Consider the following 15491-nt stretch of genomic DNA (forward strand, 5'->3'; position numbering starts at 1 on the left):
AATATTGAAAATTTATAGAATTTAAGACAACTCAATAGAAAAAATGACAGAAGAAAGGTTAGGAATGAATAATTCTCTCACAAATAAATCTAAATGGCTAGAGTACATATTTGAATATACTCTGATGAAAACTGAATCCAACATAAGACTTTTGTTCTATTGGTTTAGTGAAAAAATGAAAGCATCTGTTACACTGTTGTCTCTGGAACTACATACTCACATATCAGGCTGAGTGCTTGACATCTCTTCTAGAATGTGAAACAGGCTTTCAAATTTATCATTTTCAAAATTAAATCTGTGGTTTCTCCCCACAACATAATCCACATGCCACCTTACTCATTTCAGTCTGGATCCACAGTTTCCCAGTGTCACAGGCACCTCTAGCCATCCTTGACACTCACCCATCAGAAATCCCTTTGCCCAACTTCAAACTATTTGGATTATCTAATCCCTGTATACTACCTCTTCTGTCATCACCCCAAATCTGCTCTAATCAGGTTTACTGTCATAGCTTCCTAACAGATAATTCTGCTGCTACACCTGATCTCTCACAGGTTTTTCCTCAAAAGAATAGGGTGACTGTATGAAAATACCAGTTTGTGTTTGTTATCCCTCTGCTTAAACTCTGCCATGAGTCTCCTTTTCACTAATACTAAAAACCAAAGCCCATACCATGGCCTTCAGGCTTCATATTTCCAGTTTAAGCAAACTCTCTGACCTGCTCTGGTTCCTCTCCATCATTCACTCAACTGGTTCTAGACTTGCTGTTACCCTTGCTCTGTACGAACACCCTAGGCAAACTCTTATCTTATGTCCTTGCTCTGGCTATTTATTATTTTTTCTATAGGGTTTGTGGCTTGCCAGTAAAATATGTCAGAGAAGGCAATGGCAACACTCCAGTACTCTTGCCTGGAAAATCCCATGGACAGAGGAGCCTGGTAGGCTGCAGTCCATGGGGTCGCTAGAAGTCGGACATGACTGAGCGACTTCACTTTGACTTTTCACTTTCATGCATTGGAGAAGGAAATGGCAACCCACTCCAGTGTTCTTGCCTGGAGAATCCCAGGGAAGGGGGAGCCTGGTGGGCTGCCATCTATGGGGTCGCACAGAGTTGGACACAACTGAAATGACTTAGCAGCAGCAGCAGCAGTAAAATATGTAATTTATTAGTTAATTATACTTCTGAAAGCCTCTGAGAGGGGAGGTAGGAATATATGGCAAAGCTTCTCTCCTAGATAGCATGCATAATTTAGGTACTATTGGAATTGTTTTTTTCTTTTTTGGTCATGCCCTGTGGCTAGTGGAATCTTAGTTCCCAGACCAAGGGTTGAGCCTGAGCCTTGGCTGAGAAAGCACCAAGTCCTAACCACTGAACCACCAGGGAAATCCACTGTTAGACTGTCTTAATGTCAGATTATTTGATGTAAAAAAAACAGTTGTGAAAAACATGCTTATAAGGCTTAAATTGTCTTATATGTATGACTGAATAAGCACCTCACCCCTGAATAGTCACAGCTCACAACTTTTTTCCCCCTCTTACTAAAGGAATTCTGTGTGTGCCCACTTTCTCTGTAACTACACACCTTATCACCCCACCATACTTCCGCCCCTTTTCTACTTCTCTGTGTTAGGTAAGGATTTGAGGCATGAGATGCCTTAAACAGGTAAAAACCAAGGTGAAGGAGGTAAAGTAACAGAATTTCAGAATTGAGAAGAAAAAGGCTTAGTCCCAAGTGTACAAGCAATTATAATTATCACACCAATAAAAAAAAAGATACAGTCTTACAATTTGAAGATGAAAAGAAAATGTGCTTTATTTCAGAGAGGAAAAAAGACCTGCCAAGTGTATCTAATATTTTTTTTTAATTTAACTTTTATATTGGAATATAGTTGATTTACCATGTTGTATTACAATCTTGTTAAGTTTCAGGGGTGCAGCAAAGGGAATCAGTTATACATATGTCCAGTCTTTTCCAGATTCTTTTCCCATATAGGTTTTTTTTTTTAATTAGTTTATTTTCTGTTTTTTAACTTTACAATATTGTATTTGTTTTGCCATACATTAACATGAATCCACCATGGGTGTACATGTTTTCCCCTTCCAGAACCCCCCTTCCACCTCCCTCCCCATCCCATATAGGTTTTTATAGAATATTGAGGGGTGGGTTCATATATAGCAGTGTGCATCTGTTGATCCCAGACTCTTAATTTATCCTACCCTCCCACTTTTCCCCTTTAGTAACTGAAAGTTTATTTTTAAAGTGAGTCTGTTTATGGCTTGTAAATAAATTCATTCGTATCCTACTTTAGATTCTACATATAAGTGATATCATATGGTATTTGTCTTTCTGTCTGATTTCACTTAGTATGATAATCTGTAAGTCCATCCATAGTGTTGCAGATGGCAAAATTTCATTCTTATGGCTGACTAATATTTCATTATGTATATATACCACATCTTTAAACATGCATCTGTTAATGAACATTTAGATTGCTTCCATGTCCTGGCTATTGAAAATAGTGCTGCTATGAACCTTGGGGTGCATCTCTCTTTGAATTTTTTTAAAAATATGATTGACTAAGGATTTGGATCACTTTCAAGGAGTTCTCAAAATACAGGTTTAGGATTATAGTATTTTAACATAATTTTGGGTTGTCACATTTTTACAATTTTTTCTGTTATCTTGAATGTAGACAGATTAGCTCATTTCATATTTAATGAAACTGTCATCAGTGGTCAGTACAGGAGTCCATTCAAGTTTTATTTATTTGCTATTTATTTTAACTTTAATTTTAATTATTTGTTTTATTCACAATGCATATATATATGGAAATCCTTCCCTTTCATCATATATGTACTTAAAAGAAGGAACAGATTGAGTTGTATTACATAAATGTTATTTTGTATGTGTGGCCACTACATAGCTGAAGAATAGCATGTGGTCATATAATCTCTCTTTATATCATATATATTATATGTATACATATACTAATCTAATATTTGATATGTAGCTTTGAATAGACTTATGATACACGTAGTGATACATGTTTTAAGTAATACAGACTATATAGCTTCTCAATCTGTGATAATGACTATTAATATGTCCCCCCAATGTCATGTCAGTTGATACTTTATAAGATAAAAAAATAATACTTAGAAAAATTAAAGAAGACATTAAAATTCCAGCCTTTTATTATTAGATATGATACACATGAAAATACATTTTACCAAATTAATTCAGATAAATACAGCACAAGGAAAAGAGAATTTTAATACTGTACATACTGTCTATTGAAAGTGAAATTGAGTGAATATTAACTCCCCATATTATATGCCTTTGTGGACACTTTGGGTACCATGTGTATCAGTTTCCTCATTTTCTTTCATTTTCTCAGGTATATTATTAAGTCTGTTCTTTTAACTTTTTTTTTTTTTTGTAAGATGGGTTTTTCCTTCAGTCTTTTTCTCTGAGTTTGATCAAAACTAGATCCACTCTGGTTTGTTCCTTCTTGTACTTAGGTTTAAAATCTGTGTTCAGTTTTCATCAACTGAAATGTTATATGCATTTCTTGAACTGTTATGATATGCATTTCTGTTTTCTTCTTAAGTTAGTATGTAACTTTTTTTCCTATTCCTGTGCCTTTGGGGAACAGTCTTTAATATCCGAGTGCCTTTTGCATGTCTGTAGAGAGGTACAGTTGCTTTCTTGAATAGAGTGAGTGGTAGGCGGTGGTAAGAGAGGGGCTTGGCCTGTGTGTTTCTGTTTCCTTTGTATTTCTGCAGGGTGCTTACACTCTCTTTATCCTTCCTTCTCATTCCTTTTCTATCTTTGTGTTTATTCCCCGAAGCAATGTTTCTGTCAGGCTGCCACCTTCATTCCAGTGCACTTTCAAGTGTTTTTCCTGTACTAACAAACAAGTCACAATATCTTCATTTGACATTTAGTCCTGGACGTTGTTTTTCTGAAGGTAGGTTTTCCTGTCCTTTTGAATTTATTCTTTAACCCCTACCCTCTCTTTGTAAAGAAAAAAACAAAAACCAAAGCCTGTTAAGGCTCCCTTTCTCCACCCACTGTACAGTAAGAGCAAGAGCTCAGATGGAATTTAGGCTCGTTTCTCCCCATACAGTTAAGTTTTTGGGTAGTCTGTCTCCTAGTAATGTTGAAGTCATAAGTCTTGTATAAACTTATTTTTATTAGTCTCAAATTTAGATATTGAGGGATGATGTATAGAGTTTAAGCCACCACAGTACCACATATGTCACTATTTAAATATTAAATGTCACTATTATTATCCATTGTAGGCTTGGTTGACAGCAACAGGACATTCAGTTCAGTTCAGTCGCTCAGTCGTGTCTGACTCTTTGCGACCCCATGAATTGCAGCACGCCAGGCCTCACTGTCCATCACCAACTCCCAGAGTCTACCCAAACCCATGTCCATCGAGTCGGTGATGCCATCCAACCATCTCATCCTCTGTCGTCCCCTTCTCCTCCCACCCCCAATCCTACCCAGCATTAGGGTCTTTTGAGTCAACCCTTCGCATGAGGTGGCCAAAGTATTGGAGTTTCAGCTTCAACATCAGACCTTCCAGTGAACACCCAGGATTGATCTCCTTTAGGATGGGTTGATTGGATCTCCTTGCAGTCCAAGGGACTCTCAAGAGTCTTCTCCAGCAACACAGTTCAAAAGCATCAATTCTTCGGCGCTCAGCTTTCTTCACTGTCCAACTCTCACATCCATACATGACCACTGGAAAAACCATAGCCTTGACTAGATGGACTTTTGTTGGCAAAGTAATGTTTCTGCTTTTAAATATGCTATCTAGGTTGGCCATAACCTTCCTTCCAAGGAGTAAGCGTCTTTTAATTTCATGGCTGCAGTCACCATCAGCAGTGATTCTGGAGCCCCCAAAAATAAAGTCTGACACTGTTTCCACTGTTTCCCCATCTATTTGCCATGAAGTGATGGGACCAGATGCCATGATCTTAGTTTTCTGAACGTTGAGCTTTAAGCCAACTTTTTAACTCTCCTCTTTCACCTTCATCAAGAGGCTCTTTAGTTCTTCTTCACTTTCTGCCATAAGGGTGGTGTCATCTGCATATCTGAGGTTATTGATATTTCTCCCGGCAATCTTGATTCCAGCTTGTATTTCTTCCAGCCCAGCATTTCTCATGATGTACTCTGCATATAAGTTAAATAACCAGGGTGACAATATACAGCCTTGATGTACTCCTTTTCCTATTTGGAACCAGTCTGTTGTTCCATGTACAGTTCTAACTGTTGCTTCCTGACCTGCATACAGGTTTCTCAAGAGACAGGTCAGATGGTCTGTTATTCCCATCTCTTTCAGAATTTTCCACAGTTCATTGTGATCCACACAGTCAAAGGCTTTGGCATAGTCAATAAAGCAGAAATAGATGTTTTTCTGGAACTCTCTTGCTTTTTCGATGATTCAGCGGATGTTGGCAATTTGATCTCTGGTTCCTCTGCCTTTTCTAAAACCAGCTTGAACATCTGGAAGTTCACGGTTCATGTATTGCTGAAGCCTGGCTTGGAGAATTTTGAGCATTACTTTACTAGCATGTGAGATGAGTGCAATTGTGCAGTAGTTTGAGCATTCTTTGGCATGGCCTTTCTTTGGGATTGGAATGAAAACTGACCTTTTCCAGTCCTGTGGCCACTGCTGAGTTTTACAAATTTGTTGGCATATCGAGTGCAGCACTTTCACATCACCTTTGAGGATTTGAAATAGCTCAACTGGAATTCCATCACCTCCACTAGCTTTGTTCGTAGTGATGCTTTCTAAGGCCCACTTGACTTCACATTCCAGGATGTCTGGCTGTAGGTGAGTGATCACACCATCGTGATTATCTGGGTCATGATCTTTTTTGTACAGTTCTTCTGTGTATTCTTGCCACCTCTTCTTAATATCTTTTGCTTCTGTTAGGTCCATACCATTTCTGTCCTTTATCGAGCCCATCTTTGCATGAAATGTTCCTTTGGTATCTCTAATTTTCTTTTTCTTTTTTTTTTCTAATTTTCTTGAAGAGATCTCTAGTCTTTCCCAATCTGTTGTTTTCCTCACATGACAGGATAATATATATTGTTACCTTCTGACTTTGTCCCTCTAAAGTTCTTATTTCCATATATTAAAGCCCTAATGTCCAATGTGGTTTTATGTGGAGGTGGAGCCTCTAAGCAAATAAGTGTAGAAGAGATGGTAAGGGGGAGAGGCCTGATGTGACAGGAATAATATCCTTGCTGCTGCTGCTGCTAAGTCATTTCAGTCGTGTCCGACTCTGCGACCCCATAGATGGCAGCTTACCAGGCTCCCCTGTCCCTGGGATTCTCCAGGCAAGAATATTGAAGTGGGTTGCCATTTCCTTCTCCAATGCATGAAAGTGAAAAGTGAAAGTGAAGCTGCTCAGTCATGTCCGACTCTTAGCGACCCCATGGACTGCAGCCTACCAGGCTCCTCCATCCATGGGATTTTCTAGGCAAGAGTACTCGAGTTGGTTGCCATTGCCTTCTCCATAATATCCTTAGAAGGAGAGATATCAGAGTTTTGCATACTCTCACTCACTCACTCGGTGCACATGAACCAAGAAAAGGACATATGAAGACATAGCAAGAAGGTGGCTACAAATCAAGAAGCATTCTCACCAAAAGGTAATTAGCCAGAACATTAATCTTGGACTTCTAGACTCCAGAGCTTAAGTTTCTTTAGGTGAACCAACAGGATTTGGTTATAAAAGTCCTATCAACTGACATAATATCTGAATCACTTCTGTTTGATTTTAATAACCTCTTTGAGAAATACTTTTCAGAGAGGTATACTGATGTGAAGAAAAGATTTAAGAAAATTCAGCAAGATCAAGATATTAATTTTTACATTATTATCCAGAATAGAACGTGATGCCATATTTCAACAATCATCTGCAATCATTACTCTCTACTTCTAAACACTTATCTTCTAAAAGTATAGCTAAAAGTATATGACAATTCAACAATAGCTCCAAATTTCAAGAATTTTAATGCATGAGTTTTCAGAGAGAAAATAAATCTTTATTCACATACAAGGCTGTATATTGTCACCATGCTTATTTAACTTATATGCAGAGGACAACATGAGAAATGCTGGGCTAGATGAAGCGCAAGCTGGAATCAAGATTTCCAGGAAAAATATCAATAACCTCAGATATGCAGGTTACACCACCCTGATGGCAGAAAGTGAAGAAGAACTAAAGAGCCTCTTGATGAAAGTGAAAGAGGAGAGTGAAAAAGTTGGCTTAAAGCTCAACATCCAAAAAACAAAGATCATGGCATCTGGTCCCATCACTCCATGGCAAATAGATGTGGAAACAGTGGCTGACTTTTTTGGGGGGGCTCCAAATTCACTGCTGATGGTGATTGCAGCCATGAAATTAAAAGACGCTTACTCCTTGGAAGGAAAGTTATGACCAACATAGACAGCATATTAAAAAGCAGAGACATTACTTTGTCAACAAAGGTCCGTCTAGTCAAGGGTATGGATTTTCCAGTAGTCATGTATGGATGTGGGAGCTGGACTATAAAGAAACCTGAGCTTCGAAGAATTGATGCTGTGGTGTTAGAGAAGACTCTTGAGAGTCCCTTGGACTGCAAGGAGATCCAACCAGTCCATCCTAAAGGAGATCAGCCCTGAGTGTTCATTGGAAGGACTGATGTTGAAGCTGAAACTCCAATACTTTGGCCACCTGATGCGAAGAGTTGACTCATTTGAAAAGACCCTGATGCTGGAAAAGATTGAGGGCAGGAGGGGAAGGGGATGACAGAGGATGAGATGGTTGGATGGCATCACTGACTCAGTGGACATGAGTTTGGGTAAACTTGGGGCATTGGTGATGGACAGGGAGGCCTGGTGTACTGCAGTCCATGGGGTCACAAAGAGTTGGACATGACTGAGCTACTGAACTGAACTGAACTGATGTTGTCATTTAATAAATTTGTAGGTAAGCAATATCAAGGTTGTCAACCTATATAATTGATAATTGGTGCTAAATTACAGAACATGTTAAATATAACATCAGCAGAAGCTAGAAGTACTTTTTCCAGGCTTTATTTATACTTTCTCCTGCAAAACTGTAAGTAAAAAAAAATGTTGCATTATTTCCTGTCATTAATGGTAAAACTCTTTGTTTCAAATCTGGTTTCCCATATTACGCTTTTTAATTTAAAAGTTAGAACCAAACTGGATTCATATCCAATGTTGTTCAGTCACTAGGTCGTGTCCAACTCTGTGCAACACCATGGACTGTAGCCCACCAGGCTCCTTTGTCCATGCAGTTCTCCATGGAAAAATACTGGAATGGTTTGCCAATAGATACACCTAAAACTGAAGTATGACTTACAATGCTGAGAAAAATAAAATCAATTATCTCTTAGCTGATTAGTTTATAAAGTATAGGTGCATTTATTTATAAATTGTCATCATTTGACACATAATTCATGCTGACTATTGTAAGAAGGTAGAGGCTGTGAAAGTATATAGTAAATCAATACTTAATTATATAATTTCTAAGTTAAATACAAAATTTAATTTGCAGGTTTCATGAATAATCCAATATCATTTGAAAAACAACTCGTTTATAATATTCTGAACTTGTTACAATTTATATATTCTTCTTTGTGTATATGTATACACCTTGGCATATACACACTTGTCCTCTGCATTTAATCAATTCCATGGTTATATTTTCACATCATCTTTAAATTTATTTTAATTTTCAATATATCATTTTGAATACATTCAACAGCCAGAGATCCCTTAAAGTAAATAAGAAGATATTCTTCTCATTTCCAAAAGCTGGTGTTTGAATAACAATGTTCCTTCCATTTTATTTCTTACTGAACAACTCTCTTACATTAAGAGTTGGCTTGAGGCATCTTTACTGTTTTTTATTTTGGTTTTCGGAAGAACATTGAAAGAATCCTATAGTAGAGAATAATTTGAAATACAGTATTTATACCAGAGAAGGGATTTTGATGAATCTAAAATTGAAGCTTTCCTGTACCCTCTTGTTGACTCAGCCTCTTTCCTGGAACTTGCTTTCCCCTGCCTCCTCCAGTTGTGAGAATTCTGCTCAGTTTAGCTACAATTCCCCATCTCACTATCTGATCACCCTAACCCACTTTCAGCAAGAATTCTAAGTTGGTTTTGCAGAAGTCCCCCTACCCCTGCTATCTCCTCTTAGTAATTTTTCATTCAGTGACTTTCTCACTATAGTTGTCTATAAATCTCCAACTGCCTTTGCTATATCAGAAATTGAGCCCGATCTCTTGCATGAAGAGATTACCATTTTATAACAACTGGCAGAATAATTTTTTTGCTAGCAATCATCTATCTCTTACTACTCTGGCATCTGTAATAGTGCATGGCATGTAGAAAAACAGTGTGCATTTCTGGAAGGAATGAATGTATACCATGATTAATAATGGTAAGTAAACAAGGAAGTTAAAGTTTATACATATCTGTGCATATATAACATATTGATATGTACACATGTAAGATGGTATAACAAAGGCCTCTGGACCTCAGGGTCTGGGGCTGGACTGTCAGAGTATGACTCCTGTAGTGTCTAATGTGTTGTGTAACTTTGGGTAAGTTATCAACTTCTTGAAGCTTCAGTTTGCTCATTTGTATAATGCAGTTAAGAAAAGTACCTGAATTATGGAGTTATAAGGCAACAATAAATGGATTAATACACTTGAATCTTTGAAAAGTAAGATCACATATTGTCAACATACAGTAGTTACTATCATCACTAAGTGTATTAGCATTAGTAATACCACTGACCTGGTATGTAATTGCATGCATTAAAGGAATTATTCACACACATTTTAAGAGATTTATCCAATCTGAAAAATATGTAGTCTATCCATTTGAAATTAAATATCGGTGCACTAATGGTTTCCATCTGCTCTGTTTGCTCTTACTGTGTCTTCTTGCTTACAATATAACCCAAGTTTCTAGACGTTACCATTCTGTGACTGTGAAACAAGCAGGGTGAACACAACAATCCATGCTGATGCTGTAACTAATAGAAAGTACAGAATATATTGTGTATTTTGACTCTCACACAAAACTCTACAAAGGCAGGGATTTGGGTTTTATTCAATTTTATCTCCCCAAAGTTTAAGTGCAATCACAGAATTAAAAGTCATTTAGAATTGGTATTTACATTATTACCATATTACTATTGATTGAGATGGAAAGTCTTCTTCATTAGTGGTTTAGTTATATATTACACAATGAAGTATATCTTTTAGAAATGAAAATGTAGATTTAATTAAAGTATTAAATTACTGTAGAGATAAATCCTAAAATTCAATTTAATTGAAATTAATTAAATTAATTTAATTGAAGAAACTGAATCAGACTCTAATGTATATTTTCATTTCTAATTTTTTATTGCACATTTGATATTTAAAATAGCATTTCATGTGTAAATGACATAATGATCTCCATTCTAGTTAATGTAGTATTTAAGTTAATTTTGGGGCTAATTCAGTGTTCATGTCCAGTGTGCTAACATGTTTTATATTATCAACTGTTCTTTATAAATCATTAGTCTATAAGATATTTTTTCAGGATATTACTAAATTTATGATCATGTATGCAACTTTTTACAGGTGCTATGCTTACAGCATCTTAGAAGATGCAAAATATTGCTTACTATTATTGGGAATAATATAGTTCTGTGTTAGAATATGCATTTGAGAGCTAAATCCAGTGCTACTCTTATTACACTTTGGGGATATGGAGGGAAATATATAGTACAGGAGAAAAAGTGTGTTTTACTGGAAACTTTAGACTGTCCTATTAGCAGTGTGTTTCTGGAAAGAAAGGAGCAAAACTGTCACATGGGTAAAAATCTAATGGTCTTTATGAATCTTTAAGTTTTGTTTATTCTGAGTAGTACAGGAGATTAGAGAAATTGTGAAATTACCTTTACTACCTTTGTGTTCTGCCATTGAAGAAAATAATTTTTCCATAATTTTCTGTCACTAATGCATTTAACTTATGCATAAGTTGTGTTTGAGACCTGTGCTTGAGACCAGATGCCTAAACATTTCCAAGAGAAAAATTAAGAGTAGATTTGAGAATGCATTGCATTTTAAAACAAAAGATTTGAATGGAAATTCTGAATTTGGAATAATAATTCATAATAATAGAGATAAAATTGCTATATGAAATTTGAAAATTGATAGATCTATGCCCATTTGGATATAGCCACTGGGTATATCCACTACAGTTTTGAAAAATATGACAGTTTACCATTGCTATTGATACTGAGATAACTACCCTAAAATGCTAAGTATTATGCTGAGCAATAAGTTAACCACTAGTCCCTTCCTTAAAACCAATCTATTTCTGTCTCTAAACATTCCTGAAATTCAAACATTTTCTGGGGACCACATTTTTTGTTGCTATCTACTTAGATGAAAAATGGTCACCAACCTGTCATTAATCATGTAGATATAGAGAAAGGTGGGGAGAATCTTTTAGTCCAGAGTCACTTAAGTTCATTTTTGAGGCTAAAATAACAAAAAATTATATACCATATTCATCAAATAGTTCACAGTATTGTCAACATTTTCCCCGTGGAATTATTGTAAATAAGTATATCTAAGACATTTAGTTACAAAGCTTCCTTATTGATCATAGTTTTCCTTGTGCTAAGATAAATGGTATTTTAAATACTCAGTGTATCCCTTCTGGGCTTCCCTGGTAGCTCAGCTGGTAAAGAATCCGCTTGCAATGTAGGAGACCCTGGTTCGATACCTGGATTGGGAAGATCCACTGGAGAAGGCTAGTATCCCATTCAAGCAGAATTTTTCATATTTGTTAAACTCAGTTTCTGCGTTAATTATGCCTTAGTTTCTGGGTTATAAAAAGATCTCTATAAAGTATCAGTCAGTCTCACACTTCTCAGAAATAAGTCATGTTAAGTAGCATCCTTTAATACATTATGAGACAGTAGCTGCTAAAATGGGCTACACAATACCCTGAATTATATGTGATGCTGAAAATGCATGCCTATTAAGTCTCTGAATCATTTACTATTTTACTCTTTTTTTTCCCCACTGGTGATTACACAGGAGACCTATACCTTTTCTGAGATAATGCTTTAATTAACACTCATGGAGAATTCTCTCCTGGAGAAAATGCAGTGTAGACCCAATTACTCTTTGAAATGCATGATTCTTCTTACTGGATTGTATCTGCACAGTGTAATGTTCTAAGACTACCTAGAGGTTATATTTCTTCAGTTCTGCATAGTGGTAATGAGCATTTAAATCAGTTTAATTCTTTCATATTTGCATATATTCAAGCCTGGGAGGAGAAACAAAACAAAAGCATTAGAAATGTGAAATTAATGATTTTAATTAAAACATTTTGCAGTCCTCATACTAAAGCCTTGTATTATGATTATTATTCCTTCTACAGATGAATTCTCCCTATATTTTAAAGAGCTGGTATTACTTCAAAAGCCACTCTTGAAGACTAGATTATATACCTTCACTACTAGAAGGAGATAATGAAAATATTTAAATAACACATAAATAAAATAAACATATGGACATTGCATGTTTATGGTAGTAGAAAATTAGTGAAGCAGAAATACTAGAATTATATTTCTTATAACAAAGTCTATGAAAAAACAGCTTGCTATTTGAATATAAAAACTGAAAGCTGGTGTAGGTTATGTAAGAAGAAAAAGTTCTTGAAACTTAGATAAAGTTTTACAGGTAAAACCTTATGGCTGTATGGCAATAGTCTTGATGAATAGCATTTTAGTTCTGTGAACAAAAGGAGTTACTAGTAGACAGATGGTTGTGTTCTAAACTTCCAGTTATAAGTCACATGTTACCTCTAATTTCCCACAGAAACCACTCTTCGGCCAACAGCAAACACACACAGAGAAATATTCATTTGTAAAAGAAAATTTGGATTATCTAATATTTCCAATGCGCATTATTTTAAGATCATTTGTTATACTGTGTTTGATTCTTATTACCATTCTGTTTCATTTTCTAAAGCTATAGGCTTTGAAAATCTGTCTTGGAACACTCAAAAGACTGCAGACATAAGAATAAGTCTTCATTGGTAACCAACGTTATTGTTCTGCTAGTTTATTCAGTAAAGATTTAACTAAATTTTCAATGCATGTATATCTTAATATCATATGACAGTCATTTTTAAAAATTTTGAAATTGTTTTTGGCAGCCTTGGATGTTTACCAGCATACCTCAGTGGACCACCTTCCAAAGTCAATTAAATCACAGCATATTGCCTGAGAACTGCATCTCATGAGCTGCTTATGCCCAGGTGCTGCTTCTTTCTTCATTTCTGGAATAAATCTCAAAAGAGAATGTTACTATCACTCGGTCTACATTTCTAGTTCTCTCTCGTTCCCATTACCTGTAATGTTCAACCTATGTGTTTCTTCCTTTTCAGATGTCACTCATCTGTCATAACTTCCCTAAAGGCTCCCTCCTTTAAAAAAACCTCTACCCGTTCTTCTCAGAAAGTGGAATTTTCCTCCTGTGAGCCAGCAAGTCACATTGTATGTCCACTGTTGGTTCATGTATCATAATCTTGACTCTATCATAATTGGATTTATATTTAACCATTACTACTCAAATTGTATCTCTTAATAAAATTCATTTACGTCACTTTCATCGCTGAGTTAGACACGGCTGAGCAGCTAAACTGACATCACTTTCATAGCTCAGTTGGTAAGGAATCCCCCTGCAATGCAGGAGACCTTGGTTAGATTCCTGGGTCGGGAAGATCCACTGGAGAAGAGATAGGGTACCCATTCCAGTATTCTGGCCTGGAGAATTCCATGGACTGTGGAGTCCATGGGGTTCCAGAGTCGAACACTACTGAGCGACTTTCACTTTCACATCACTTTTCACTGGGTGGGCACAAATACGGCCTAAGGTAATAATCTATATACACTTGATGTGTATCTATTTAAAATGTTAAGATATTGTAAACAATATAAACCAATTAGTTTTCAAATATAGGCATATTCATAACTCTGAGACTTTAAAAAAACTGTTACAACAGTATTGACTGTCATTAGTGAATTTATATTCTATTGCTGTTATAACAAATTACCACAAAGTTAGTGAAATGAAGAAAAAAAATAGTTTAAGGAAGTTCAAAAAGACCAGGGTGCCTAAAGCAGAAGGTAAGCAAGGAGAAGAGATCATTTCAAATTGAAGATGCATATTAATATATACAAATAAAGTTGTCAGATCAGAATTTGATATGAAAAGTCTGGGCTTTGAAGGAGAGTCAGAGATGGAGACAGACCCAGCAAAGGGTTGATAGTACAAGCACTGAGACTGTATGGAGAAGCCAGTGAGGTAAAATAAGAAAAAGGGGATGGTCATGTCTGGAAAGCCAAGTGCAAAAGAGATTAAGTACAGCTGTATTGATGTAGGTGACTAACCAAAAAACTTAAGGGGATTTTAAAAATAAACTTACTTATTGTTTGATGAGGTAGATAAGAACCTTTATTTCTATTTGGTTTGTTAATGGAAGTAAAATGTAAGTGGGGAATGATTGATATTTTTTAAAAGAGCCTTTCTACGAGTTACAACTGTCGTGTTCACACCTAATGCAAGAGTGTGTATTTTCAAGTACCTTTTCCAAACCATTTGTCTCAAAGCAAAACCTTTTTTCTCTTTACAGTCATATTTGAACACTTTAGTTAGATACTTCAGTCATAAGTATAACTGGCACAAACAAGTTTGGAAGTAAACATAACTTGGTATTTGGTGGAAGCAGATATGTAAGGTTAGTAGATATTAAAGTACAGCCTACTAAGTGTCCTGTGAGTTGTGACTGTCACTTTGTTTTACAGAAAGAATGGAGAGCATCAGTGAAATGAGTGGGTAGGTAAAGGGTAAGAGGAATTCAATATATACTAAAATGTTAAATGAATATATTGGGCATTACAGGATACTTTAAAACGATTACAGCTAACTCATCGCCTAAACTTGTAAAGTAAATCAAGTGGCAGTTAAAAAATGTGTTCTTAAAAGACAGCCACTATGGAGAACAGTGTGGAGATTCCTTAAAAAACTGGGAATAGAACTGCCATATGACCCAGCAATCCCACTGCTGGGCATATACACCAAGGAAACCAGAATTGAAAGAGACACGTGTACCCCAATGTTCATCGCAGCACTGTTTACAATAGCCAAGACATGGAAGCAACCTAGATGTCCATCAGCAGACGAATGGATAAGGAAGCTGTGGTACATATACACAATGGAATATTATTCAGCCATTAAAAAAAATACATTTGAATCGGTTCTATTGAGATGGATGAAACTGGAGCCCATTATACAGAGTGAAGTAAGCCAGAAAGAAAAACAACAATACAGTATACTAATGCATATATATGGAATTTGAAAGATGGTAACGAT

General features: G+C 36.1%; 1 protein-coding gene across 1 annotated transcript in view; it reads left to right on the top strand.

Annotated features, from left to right (window-relative positions):
* Window positions 1-13429, top strand: part of LOC145515715 (uncharacterized) — a 150698-nt gene extending 137269 nt beyond the window's left edge. Inside the window, exon 11 of the mRNA XM_081516981.1 lies at window positions 13273-13429. The gene's annotated coding sequence lies outside the window, so the exon portion shown is untranslated. The remainder of the gene's footprint in view (window positions 1-13272) is intronic.
* The last annotated feature ends 2062 nt before the right edge of the window (window positions 13430-15491 follow it).

Source organism: Giraffa tippelskirchi, chromosome 1 (genome assembly GCF_054371585.1).
Source record: "Giraffa tippelskirchi isolate mGirTip1 chromosome 1, T2T-mGirTip1v1.2.pri, whole genome shotgun sequence".
Classification (NCBI taxonomy): domain Eukaryota; kingdom Metazoa; phylum Chordata; class Mammalia; order Artiodactyla; family Giraffidae; genus Giraffa; species Giraffa tippelskirchi.